The sequence below is a fragment of the Nicotiana attenuata genome, unplaced genomic scaffold (assembly GCF_001879085.1).
Source record: "Nicotiana attenuata strain UT unplaced genomic scaffold, NIATTr2, whole genome shotgun sequence".
In the NCBI taxonomy this organism is placed as follows: Eukaryota; Viridiplantae; Streptophyta; class Magnoliopsida; order Solanales; family Solanaceae; genus Nicotiana; species Nicotiana attenuata.
Genome location: NW_017674319.1, coordinates 12281 through 24560, shown reverse-complemented (window position 1 = coordinate 24560; position 12280 = coordinate 12281).

Here is a 12280-nt window from a genome sequence, read left to right as displayed (position 1 = left end):
TCCTCATCCTTAGAAATTAGGCAAACAAATGGACAACCTATTTGACACTCATACCTAAGTCTTTTGTATCACTTTTCTTAAGAATTATCTCTTTCTTATTTGCCGTAGCATACAATTTTAGACACTTCCTAGCTTCAGGAATATCCTTAAAGCTCATATTTTTATCGAGTTCTTTGTAATCCCGCAACTGATCAGTTATACTCATACTCCTCTAAGTTGAAATAATGTCTAATTCATCATTTTGAGGAATCACAGTCAGGTTTATCATCACCCCCACCATCAACTGAGGTACAATCAGTTGCAGCCTCATGATCAAGTGCAACATCATCAGGTTCATCCTCACCATAATGTAAAATCTCATGTACATTCACCACCAACTCGCAATCCTCTGAAACAAAAATATCAACAACATTGTAAATATTACAAACCATTTCCAACAATTTTTTAATACCACTATACCCATCAATTTTATAGTATCTACCAAAAGGAGCATATACAATAACTTGTTGAACCCCACCAAATAATAACTTAGTTCAAAACTCATTAACAAAATATCTATAAAGGATAGATGGTCAGAGTCATAACCTTCCCAAGTGTGGAACAACTTCTTAATGTTTGTGATTTATGGCTCTCTACTCCATTCCCCACCATAGTTATATATCAAGTCTAAATTAACCATAAATAATCTATAATCAATTTTCATATTAAAAATTTAGTAGGTAAAGCAAAAAATAAACTAAACAGCAACATAACTAATCAATATTACAAAATATAATCGAAAAAAACTAATAAAAAATAGTAAAGCAACATTCAAAGAAATTAATAAAAAATAGTAAAGTAACATCCTTAGACAAAGGGACAGAATATGGTCCAAAATCCTAAATCACAAACCACATAAAGACATTTCGGACCACCAAATCATCCTTTATGACAATACAACCACATGCAATACAACAACTAATAAAGTTAAATCCTTTGAGATAAAATGAACTATTATACTATACATTTTGGACTACCATCACAAGTACATGAAAACACAATAACCCATAAAGTTAAAGCCATGTTTAAAACCCCAAATCTGCTTAAGATAATATAGCTTGCAATGAAAATCATATAAAAATAAGGACCATACATGAAACCCCAACCTAAATGAAAGAATCTACTGACCATATATATTTTAATCACTGAAACCATGCATTGAAAAACTAAGGTTCAATCAAACTATAAACATCTTAAGACTAAGCTTTTACTATGGTAGATAAAATAATTTACCTTTAGACCATAAAAATCAGCAGCTTATAATCGGCGGTAACAGTCAATGTCGCCTGGTTTTTAGGTAAGTGAGATTAGAGTGAAATGAGGTCTCTACCCTTGGGTTTTAACGTTTATACGGATCTGAGGAATGGGGGGTTAGCGGGTCGGGGCTGAACGGGTAAGGGATCCAAATGGGTAGATAGTTAGGTTGTTTAAGATTGCGCCACGTGTTTCTCTAGAAGGGTCCGTTAGTGATGGAGTCAAAAATTAAAATGGGTAATAGTAGAGATTAATAGTGAAGGAAGGTACAACATAGGGTACTAATAATTAATTATCGATAGTAGAGGGACACGAATGTCCCTTTCCCTTTATTTAGTGCATAAAATCCCATAAAAAATTATAAAGCGTATATCAATAAAAGAATTATAATACTTAAATGTTTTATAACTCTTAAGTATTTTTTAACTTCCTTAATTTTTACACTCTTTTAGGGTTTAATATATATTTTTATTTCTCACTTTATTATCTCTGTATTGAGCTCATTTTAATAAATTTTAGTTTCGAGAAAATCTAAAAACTTCAACAACAAAAAGTAATTGCACATTTTTTTCTAGGATTTCATGACTTTACTAAAAATATTGAGTTTTACTTCTAGCAATTTTGATTTAATCATTGGGTGATAGATTTTAGGAATTTTCCTATTTTATTGAATGAATGGTGTAAGTTGTACATGGTATCTTTATACAAGTGTATTGGGCAAGAATGTAAAAATTGTATCATATAACTACCTATAACTGCCTTTCTGATTGTTCATATTCTAACAAACTTTCAGATAAATGCAAATAATAAAAACTAAAAAATGCAATATGTATCCACATGTAATTGACAGAGAAGTTTTTGGGAGATTCCAAAGACTTTCTAATAAGAAACTCTTTACTATATTGAATGGGTTGTATATTTGTTGCCAAAATTTTACGGTATAGCCAGTTTTCGGACTGGTCAATCAAAAATAGCCAGCGTTTACCAAATTAATAAAAAATAGCCACTGTTTTGCTGCAATGGAGACCGGTCCAGCATGATATACTGGAGTTTCGGTGCACTTGTGTAAGAACTCCAGCATATTATGCTGGACCGGTATACTTTGCTGGCTCCAGTATAATATACTGGAGACTGGAGCACTGGTGCTCCAAACTCCAGTATATTATACTGGACCATTATACTTGCTGGAACTCCAGTATATTATGCTGGAGTTCTAGTGTATTTATGCTGGAACTCCATCATATTATGTTGGAGTTCCAGCATACTATCCTGGAACTCCAGTATAATATGCTGGAGTTCAAGTATACTTATGCTGGAACTCCAGCATAATATACTGGAGTATTTTTCGGGTTTTGAACAGTGTTTTCGCTCAAATTTATCTTTACATAAAAAGTGGCTAAATTTTGATTACTTTTGAAATTGGGCTATTTTTAAACGTCCTGTTGTAAATCTGGCTATTTTTAAAAATCACCCGAAATGTATCAGGACTTACGGAAGCATTATTGGTGGAGGAGGATGAAGAAGGATATATTTGTTCTTTACTTGACGGCCGAACAGACTTAAGATGTTGGGCCTCTGAACCGGCTATTGAACTTAGTCCAAACATGGACTTATGCCTTAATTGAGGGAAGTGCACGGTTAGCCACTAATAACACATGTATTTACTTTTAAGCCACTGTTTAAAATGTCTTTAGTCTTTAGTCACTGCTTCAATAAACTTTAACTGCCCGGATGAAAATACCCTTCTGCTCATGTCCTTAACTTTTGAACTTAACTTCAGGACTTTAGGACTACATGTCCTTAACTTTTGAACTTAACTTCAGGATTACATGTCCTTAACTTTTGAACTTAACTTGGACTTCAGGACTACATGTCCTTAACTTTTAAACTTGTAACTGTAAGTTCAGGACCAAGTGTCCTTAACTTTTGAGCTTGTTAGTCTAAGTTCAGGACCTATTGTTCTTAACTTTTGGGCTTCTTAGCCTAAGTTCAGGACATATTGTTCTTAACTTTTGAGCTTGTTAGTCTAAGTTCAGGATTTCAGGACCTATTGTCCTTAACTTTTGAACTTGTAACTGTAAGTTCAGGACCTATTGTCCTTAACTTTTGAGCCTGTTAGTCTAAGTTCAGGACCAAGTGTCCTTAACTTTTGAACTTGGAACGCGAAGTTCAGGACCAAGTGTCCTTAACTTTTGAACTTGTAACTGTAGCTCACAAACCAGAACCAACACAAATTAAAAAGAAGAAAAGAACAACGAAATAAAGAGGATGTGCCAAGAAATGAGATTATTGTCGATTCCATGGTTAATAACTAGAAAAAAACCATGTTTTTGACATGTTTCATTAACAAGGGTAGCTGCTTATTTTGTGGTACGTCTCGAGCATTAGCACAAGGTTTCTCGTTGTCTGGCCATATGAATTGGCTTGGTATATTCGACTCATTTCACCACTGAAGCTCACAAACCAGAACCAACATAAATGAAAAAGAAGAAAAGAACAACGAAATGAAGAGGACGTGCCAAGAAATGAGCACCTCAGCTGCTAGATCCACAGCTTCTACTGAAAGTAAGGTGGAAACAGAAAGTACTAAAATCTTTGCTGTTCTTCTGACCGAGCAAAGAACCTAAACTATCTTCGTTAGAGGAGAGACGTAGAAGAAAGGCCGAAAGGGTAACACAGTATTTTCATATTAATTTTAATAGACAAGTGGCTACTATTGCTAAGCATTAAAAATGCTGGATAGCTACCCCCACACAATTTTTACCCTTAATTGGTCAGTCTCTGAGTTACTCTCATTAGCCCCTTTTCCTTTATCTGAAAATGTTCTCTTTGTTGACTCAAAAATAGGGTTATTCACGTTGAAATTACCCAATGGATATCGAAGACAATGGGTAAATACATCAAAGTGTGATCGACGGGGAGTTTGCTTGAATTGGCTAAGGCGTTTAACATCAAAAGTGATATCCAGCCTAGTATTAGTGAAGAAGTTCAATTTACCAATTATCCAACGGTGATAATTGAATCAGATAAAAGTTTACCTGACTCTGCCAGTAACTTGCAATAGGGATCCAATGGAGAAGAATCAGTGTTTGAATCAAGGCAATTGAATTCTTCAGAGAAGTTCCAAGGTAAACTTTCGCTGACTCAAAATTAAACCTTATTGCTCCCTGATAATTTCGATTCCTAGAAAAAAAATGAGCTTCCCCGAGGTCCTTTATCTTAAACTCTGAATCAAGGAATGATTTTAGAAGGCTTAACTTTGCTGGATCATCCCCTTCTAATAAAATATCATCGACATAAACTGCCATTATAGACACATTAGAGTAAGTATTTTTAAAAAATAGAGAGTGGTCGTTAAGTAAGTGAGTGTAACCCTTGAAGTTGAAAGCAACCGTTATCCTGGCATACCATTGCCTGGATGCCTGTTTTAATCCATTGAGAGACTTTTTCAATCTGCAAACATGATTATGACTAGGACAATCCATACCTGCAGGAATTTTCATGTAAATCTTCTCATGTAAATCACCATGTAAAAAGGAATTATTAACGCCTAATTGAAACAATTTCCACCCTTTCTTTACAGCTAATTCCATGAGACATCTAACCGTGGTCTTTTAACTACATAAGAAAAAATCTCAATATATTTGATGCCCTCTCTTTGAATGTCTCCCCTTATAACCAATCGAGATTTAAGTTTTTTCACACTTCCAACTAATTTTTATTTCACTTTGCAAACCCAGTTGCTAGGTAGTGCTTTCATATCCTTAGGTAATTTCACTACTTCCCAGGTTTTATTAGCTTCCAAGGCTGCAAATTCTTAAGCCATTGCATCCTGCCAACCAGGGTGTAACCTTGTTTCCTGATAAATGGTAGGTTCTGATATGTGGGGAAAAGACTATTAAAAAAAATTGTGGAAGAAAGAGTAGAAAAAGAAAGAACATTAGGTTCTGGAGGGGTTGCAAAATAAGTAGATGTTAGGTCAGTTAAGTAAACAAAATTGCACATATAATCTGCCAGATATGAAGGTGTGTTATGGATTCTAAGTAAGCTTCTTCATTCAGGTTGAACATGGGTTTGAGTAGTAGAAGATGCAGAATTAGAGAATAATGGGAACTGACGAAACTGATGTGAAGCTGATCTTGGAGAAGGAATGGAAACAGGAAACTTTCCAAGAGCAGGTGATGCAGGAGGAGGAGGTTCGATTGAAATTGATCTAGAGGGCGAAGGAGCTGAAGTAGTAGATCCTTGTTCTGCAAGTAAAAGTAATATTGGAAAATTTGATTGAATAGGATTTTATGCGGAAAAGGAAAAATATCCTCGTAGAATAAGACATCCCCGGAGATAATGAATTTTCTTGTAGTAAGATCCAAAAGTTTGTATCTTTTCCTCCCAACAATATACCTTATAAAAACACACTTGTTTAGATCTAGGATCAAATTTAGACCTATGAGAAGACAAAGATGATGTACAACATAAACAACCAAAAGAGTTTAAAGAATCAAAAGAAGGACTATGGTCAAACAAAACCTCATAAGGAGACTTAAGACCCAAACCTTTGAAGGAAATCTATCTATCAAAAAAAGTAGCAGTGAATAAGCACTCTCCCCAATAGATAATAGTAAGTTAGGACTGAAAAAGTAAAGCTACTTGTTTCTAACAAATGTTTGTGTTTGCACTCAACCACACAATTCTCTTGAGGTGTGCTTACACAAGTAGTTTGATGTAAGATACCCTGCGAAGAGAAATAATCAGAGGACGAACGACTAGACCCTAGTTTTAGGATTGTCCGATCTAACAATTTTGACTTTAATAGAAAACTGTCTTCCAACCATAGCTAGAAATGATTTCCAAACTAGAAAAGCACTACTCTTGGTTTTAAGGTAATAGGTCCAAGTTTCTCTATTGAAATTATCAATAATAGTGAGAAAGTACTTATAACCATCATGAGTTTGAACCTTATAGGGTCCCCAAGTATCAATATGAATTAGCTTAATAGAAGTGGATGAGATAGTGTTGGAATGAAAAGGCAATTTAGTTTGCCTAGCTTTAGAACACACATCACAGATAGCATTATATTTGGATAAGGGCAGATACTGAAAGATAGATAAATTTTCCATATTAGAAAATGGCATATGCCCCAAACTTTTGTGCCATAGGGTTACATCTTTAGTTAAAGAAATAGAGCTAGAAACAGTCTTTCTAGTAGGATTATTACAAGCTGAACTAGACTGGGAAACATGCTAAAAATCAAGTTGATGTTGAAACTCCAAACTAGAAGAGATGGATTTGGGGTTAAGGATATAGAATCCTTCCATGACTTCATCAACTACAACTGTCCTCTTAAGAGAAGGGCCCTGCAACACAGTACTAATGAAAGTGAATAACACGATACAATTGAGTTATTTAGTCAGGTTATGGACCGAAAGTAGATTGAATTTTAAAAACATGTACATATAAGATATTATGAATAGTTAAATATGGAAAAATATGCACACTCCTTACTTGACTGACCTTAATCTTATAAGAGGTAGGGATATTAATATGAAGAGGTACAAGTAAAATTGATTTGTTGAACAAAACAAAGAAATCAAATATCATATGCTTTGAAGCTCCTGAATCTACGATCCACGTATTGGTATAAATGTGAGAAAAACAGGTGTAGTATTTCAGCTTAAGCAAAGTTATACCTGCACAGTTTGTAGACATATTACCTTCAGTAAATTGTTCACCTTGTGGGCTAAGTTTTACCTGCTAAAGCAAGTGAAACAACTGAAAGTATTGATCTTGTGTTAAACTTTTTCATGCAGAACTTGCTTCTCCTCCATTGGCTAAATTGGCTCCAGAATCATCACACAAAGCAGCATTGTTGTGAGAATTTCCTTGAAATCTCCTAGGCTTGGTAAACTTAAAATCTGGGGGGGGGGGGGGGAACCAATAATTCTGTAGCACTTATCCATTATATGTCCTGGTTTTTTTACAATAGTTGCAGAACTACTGGTGTTTCTTTCCTCCAGGATTTCCTTTGTACTTGTTATCCCTAAATTTCTTATTAATGTTTTGTTGTTGAGATGTTAGAAAAGCATATTCAACAGTATGGACCCCAACATGAATTACATAAGGAATTTGTATGTATGGAGAGAATAAGCTTGATTCACATTAGCAAGCGGGGTCATTATGAGTATGTTGCTTTTAACAGCATCATAAGTCTCATTGAGCCCCATCAAGAACTGAATCAACCTGCCATCTTGGAGGAATTTGAGAGTCTTTTCTTTGCCACCACAAGAACAATGGACACAAATATTAAGAGTATTTAACTTATCCCAATATTTCTTTAACTTAGTATAATATCCAGCAATGTCGGAGTTACCTCGAACAAGCTCTCTTATTTCCTTTTGCAGCTGATACAACTGAGCACCATTGCATTGCTTAAACCTGGCATCCAATTCTATCCAGATATCCTTTGCAGTTTTGAAATAAAGAACACTATCTGCAATATCCTTTAAAAGAGAGTTAAGGGGCCATAAAATGACCATATCATTGTAGCTATTCCAAGCTTTTTGTGTGAGAGAAGTCAGATCTGGTTCCTTGATACTCCAATCAATAAAGCCAATTTTGCTCTTAGCTGAAAGAGCATAACTATTGCTCTCCTCCATCCTCTACAGCTATTTCCATTAAAAATGGAGTTGACTTAGACTATGCCTGGAGAATTTGATGGATGGAGGTAAAAGGGGTGAGAGGCATCACTCTTAGCTACTACCTGAGCACTTGTTGTGACAGTATAAGTTCCATCGTCAGATGAAGGAGCCATGAGAGAGCTGGAAATGAAAGCTGAAGAATTAAGGCAGCTGAAGAAAACTGGAAACAAATGAAGAAAAAAAGTGAAAAATAATTGAAAGCAAAAAAACTCTAGAGAGGAATGCTACACACTGATAGCATAGCAGATTTTAGGAATTTTTCTTTTTCATTGAATGAATAATGTAAGATGTACAAGGTATCTTTCTACAAGTGTATTGAGCAAGAATGTAAAAATCTATTTTATAACTATATGACGACCCGGCCAGTCGTCTCATGAGTTACAACCCCATTTTCCCCATTTTATTCTTCGTTATCCGTGTCATGTGTAGTCGAGTTAAGTTGGACTGGTTTTGGTAGGAAATGAGACACTTAGTCTCTTTAAGGAAGTTTTGGTTTGAAAAAGTCAACCGGATGTTGACTTATGTGTTAGAGGGCTCGGATGTGATTCCGGTGATTTAGTTAGCTTTGGAAGATGATTTGTGACTTAGGAGTGCGATCGGAAGTGGTTTTGGAGGTCCGGTGTAGGAATTAGCTTGTTTTGGCGAAGTTAGTATTTCGGCGATTTCCGGTTGGTAGGTGAGATTTTGATCCGAGGGTCGGAATGGAATTCCAAGAGTTGTAGTAGCTTCGTTAGGGGATTTGGGATGTGTGTGCAAATTTTAGGTCATTCGGAGGTTATTTGGTTAGGTTTCTGATCGAATGCGTGTTTCGGAAGTTTTTGAAGAACTTAGGCTTGAATTCAATGCGAATTTGTGGTATTAGTGTTGTTTGAGGTGTTTTGATGATTGGAGCAAGTTTGAATGATGTTTTAGGATGTTTTGGTGCATTTGGTTGAGGTCCTGAGGGCCTCGGGGTGATTTCGGATGGCTAACGGGAAGTTTTGAACTTGGAAAATATGTAGAAAACGCAGCAGCAGGTGCAGGCCTATTTTGGCCTTCGCGTTCGCGTGCCTGGGGCCGCGTTCGCGAAGAAGGAAGTTGGGGTCCCTTAAAATTTTTCTTCGCGTTCGTGTTTGGGTCTCGCGTTCGCATAAGGTCGTTTGGTTGTTCTTCGTGTTCGCGTTTCAGTGGCCGCGTTCGCATAGGTTCAGAGACCCAGGGCATCGCGGTTGTGTGTGGGACACCGCATTCGCGAAGGGTAATTTTGGTCAGAGGAATATTTGTTCATCACGAATGCGAGGGGGCCATCGCGTTCGCATAGAAGAAAATCAAAACTGGGCAGGATAGTTTTTAAAACACTTCCTCCGCGAGCTACGTCATATTTTCCTCCATTATGGGCATTTTTAGAGCTATTTGGGAGAAATTGAAGAGGGTTTCGAAGAGGATTGATTGGAGCTAAGTTCTATGAACTAAAAACGTGATTATTATGTGAAATTTACCCTGAAATTCATGGAAACTTGGCTAAAATTGGAAGAACTAGGGCTTGGGATTTTGAGATTTTTAAATTGGGATTTGAAGGGTCATTTGAGCTCGGATTTGAGAGTTCTTGGTATGTATAGACTCGTGGCGAGATAGGGAACCCGTTGATGTGAAAATTTCTGAGTTTCGAGAAGTGGGCCCGGGGCTCAGGTTTTGCAAAATTTGGAATTTTTGATGTTTTTCGATTATTTTCGATTGGGTTTTGTTCCCTTAGCCTATTGTGACGTATTCGTTGTGGTTTTGATCAGATTTGACGCGCGAGGAGACCGATTTGAGAGGCAAGGGCATATCGAGCTAGAGTTTTGGCCGGCTTGAGGTGAGTAGTGATTGTAAATGATGTCCTAAGGGTTTGAAACCTCGGATTTGCACAACGTAGTCTGTATTGAGGTGAAACACGCGCTTAATGACGAGCGCGGGGTTGTTTACTATTGGGGGATTATGACATGGTCCGTCCCAATTGATGTTTTTACCGCATATTTGACTGAGACGTTCGTTATCATCATGATTTGGGCTTATTGCCATATTTGGGCTTCATGCCGACTACTTGAATCCTTCGTGGACTTTTATCACTGTTTCCTCACAATTTTGACATATTACTTGAACTCAGTCCTATTGATTAATACTGGTTTACAAACTCAGTCACTTTTACTTGAATTTTTAGACTTAAATGATATTTCCAATGTTGTTTGGGCTGAGCCTTACTATTTTACTGATGCCCGAGGGGCTTGTGATGATTTCTGGACTGAGTGAGGCCGAGGGCCATATGTGAGGATATACTGAGTGATATGAGATACTTTACACGCCATGAGGTGGCTTGAGTGTTGGGAGGCCGAGTGATGTGAGGCCGAGTGCCGAGTGATGATGCCACGAGGTGGCTTGATATAGCGCTTGGGCCGTAAGGGGCCCGTCCGGAGTCTGCACACCCACAGTGAGCGCGGGTACCCATATGATCTAAGAGTGAGCCCAAGGGGCTGATACTATGCTGAGTGACTGATATTGAGCCAGAGGGGCTGATACTGTTCTGAGCGATTGATACTGAGCCCGAGCGGTTAATGGGNGGTGTTTCGTTTGTTTTGGCTGGCCTTGTCTTCACGAGAGGTGCCATCACGACCCGGTTCGGGAATTGGGTCGTGACAAGTTGGTATCAAAGCCTAGGTTACATAGGTCTCGCGAGTCATGAGCAGGTTTAGTAGAGTCTCGCGGATCGGTACAGAGACGTCTGTATTTATCCTCGAGAGGTTGCAGAACCTTTAGGAAAAACTTCAAACTCTTGAAATTCTTGTCGTGCGACTTTGTTGATCCGAGAACTAAACTTCTGTATTCTATTCTCTCGCAGATGGCGAGGACTCGGGCTGCCAGATGAGGTGGACGACCACCAATGCCACCCACTGAGGCCACCAGGGGCCGTGGACGCGGTCGTGGTCGTGGCAGAGGCAGAGCGACGAGGGCAGCACCTGTTGATCCACCAGCTGCCCCAGCTCTAGATCAAGCTCCAGCAGCACCAGTTCTGGCACCAGCTGTGCCCATCGTGATTTCGGGTCTCCAGGAGGCCCTGGCTCAGATCTTATCGGTTTGCACTAGCCTGGCTCAGGCAGTTTCAGCCACTACTACAACAGCCACTTCACAGGCCGGGGGAGGGAATCATACCCCCGCTGCTCGCACACCTGAGCAGGTAGTGCAGGGATTGCAGACGACGAGAACACCTCTAGCTCAGCCGGTTGCACCAGTTCAGGAGTTCGTAGTTCCAGCTATGCTAGATGATGAGCAACGTCGTCTCGAGAGGTTTGGTATGCTCCAGCCTCCGTCATTCAGTGGTGCTGAGGGCGAGGATGCCCAGGGTTTTCTTGACAAGTGTCAGCTTATGCTCCGTACAACAGGGATTCTAGAGTCGAGCGGTGTGGCATTTACCACCTTTCAGTTTACTGGTTGCCTTCACTTGGTGGGAGTCGTATGAGAGGCGTAGGCCAGTTGGTGCGGCGCCTTTGACTTGGCAGGAGTTCTCCACTCTCTTCTTGGAGAAGTATGTACCGCAGTCCCGTAGGGAGGAGCTACGCAGGCAGTTTGAGTGGCTACGACAGCGAGATATGACTATGTCTCAGTATGAGGCGAGGTATTCTGAGTTGGCTCGTCATGCCGCCTGGATTGTCCGGACAGATCGTGAGAGGATCAAGAGGTTTGTGGGTGGCCTTAATTACCATCTCCATATTCTGATGACTAGAGAGAGAGTTTTGGGTATTTCATTTGAGGAGGTGGTTGATATCGCTCGTGAGATTGAGACGGCTCACCGGCAGGATAGAGAGAAGAGGGAGGCCAAGAGGCCTCGGGGTTCTGGCAGTTTCAGTGTTTCTCCGTCTAGGGGCCAGTTCCAGCATGGTAGAGGCCGTTCTTTCAGGCCCGCTCAGTCAGCCCGTCCAGAGTATCGTGGGGCATCTTCAGGTCGTGGTTATCATGGTTCTCAGCAGGGTCAGCCTTCACTTAGCGCCCTTCCAGCCCAGAGTTCATCTCGTGCCCCATCAGCTCAGGGTTCTTTTATGCCGAGCGCATCAGCTGGTCACTCCGGTGCAAGGGGTTCCCTTCAATCCCCTTCTCTAGCACCTGGGAGTTATTTTGAGTGTGGAGAGTTTGGGCATGTCTAGAGGCAGTGTCCTCGTCGTATTGCTAGTTCATCTCAGCAGAGGGGTCAGTCCTCGTCTTCTGCTCTAGTTACTTCACCAGCCGCCCAACCAGCTAGGGGTGGAGGTCAGGCAACCAGGGGTCTCCCCAGAGGGGGAGGT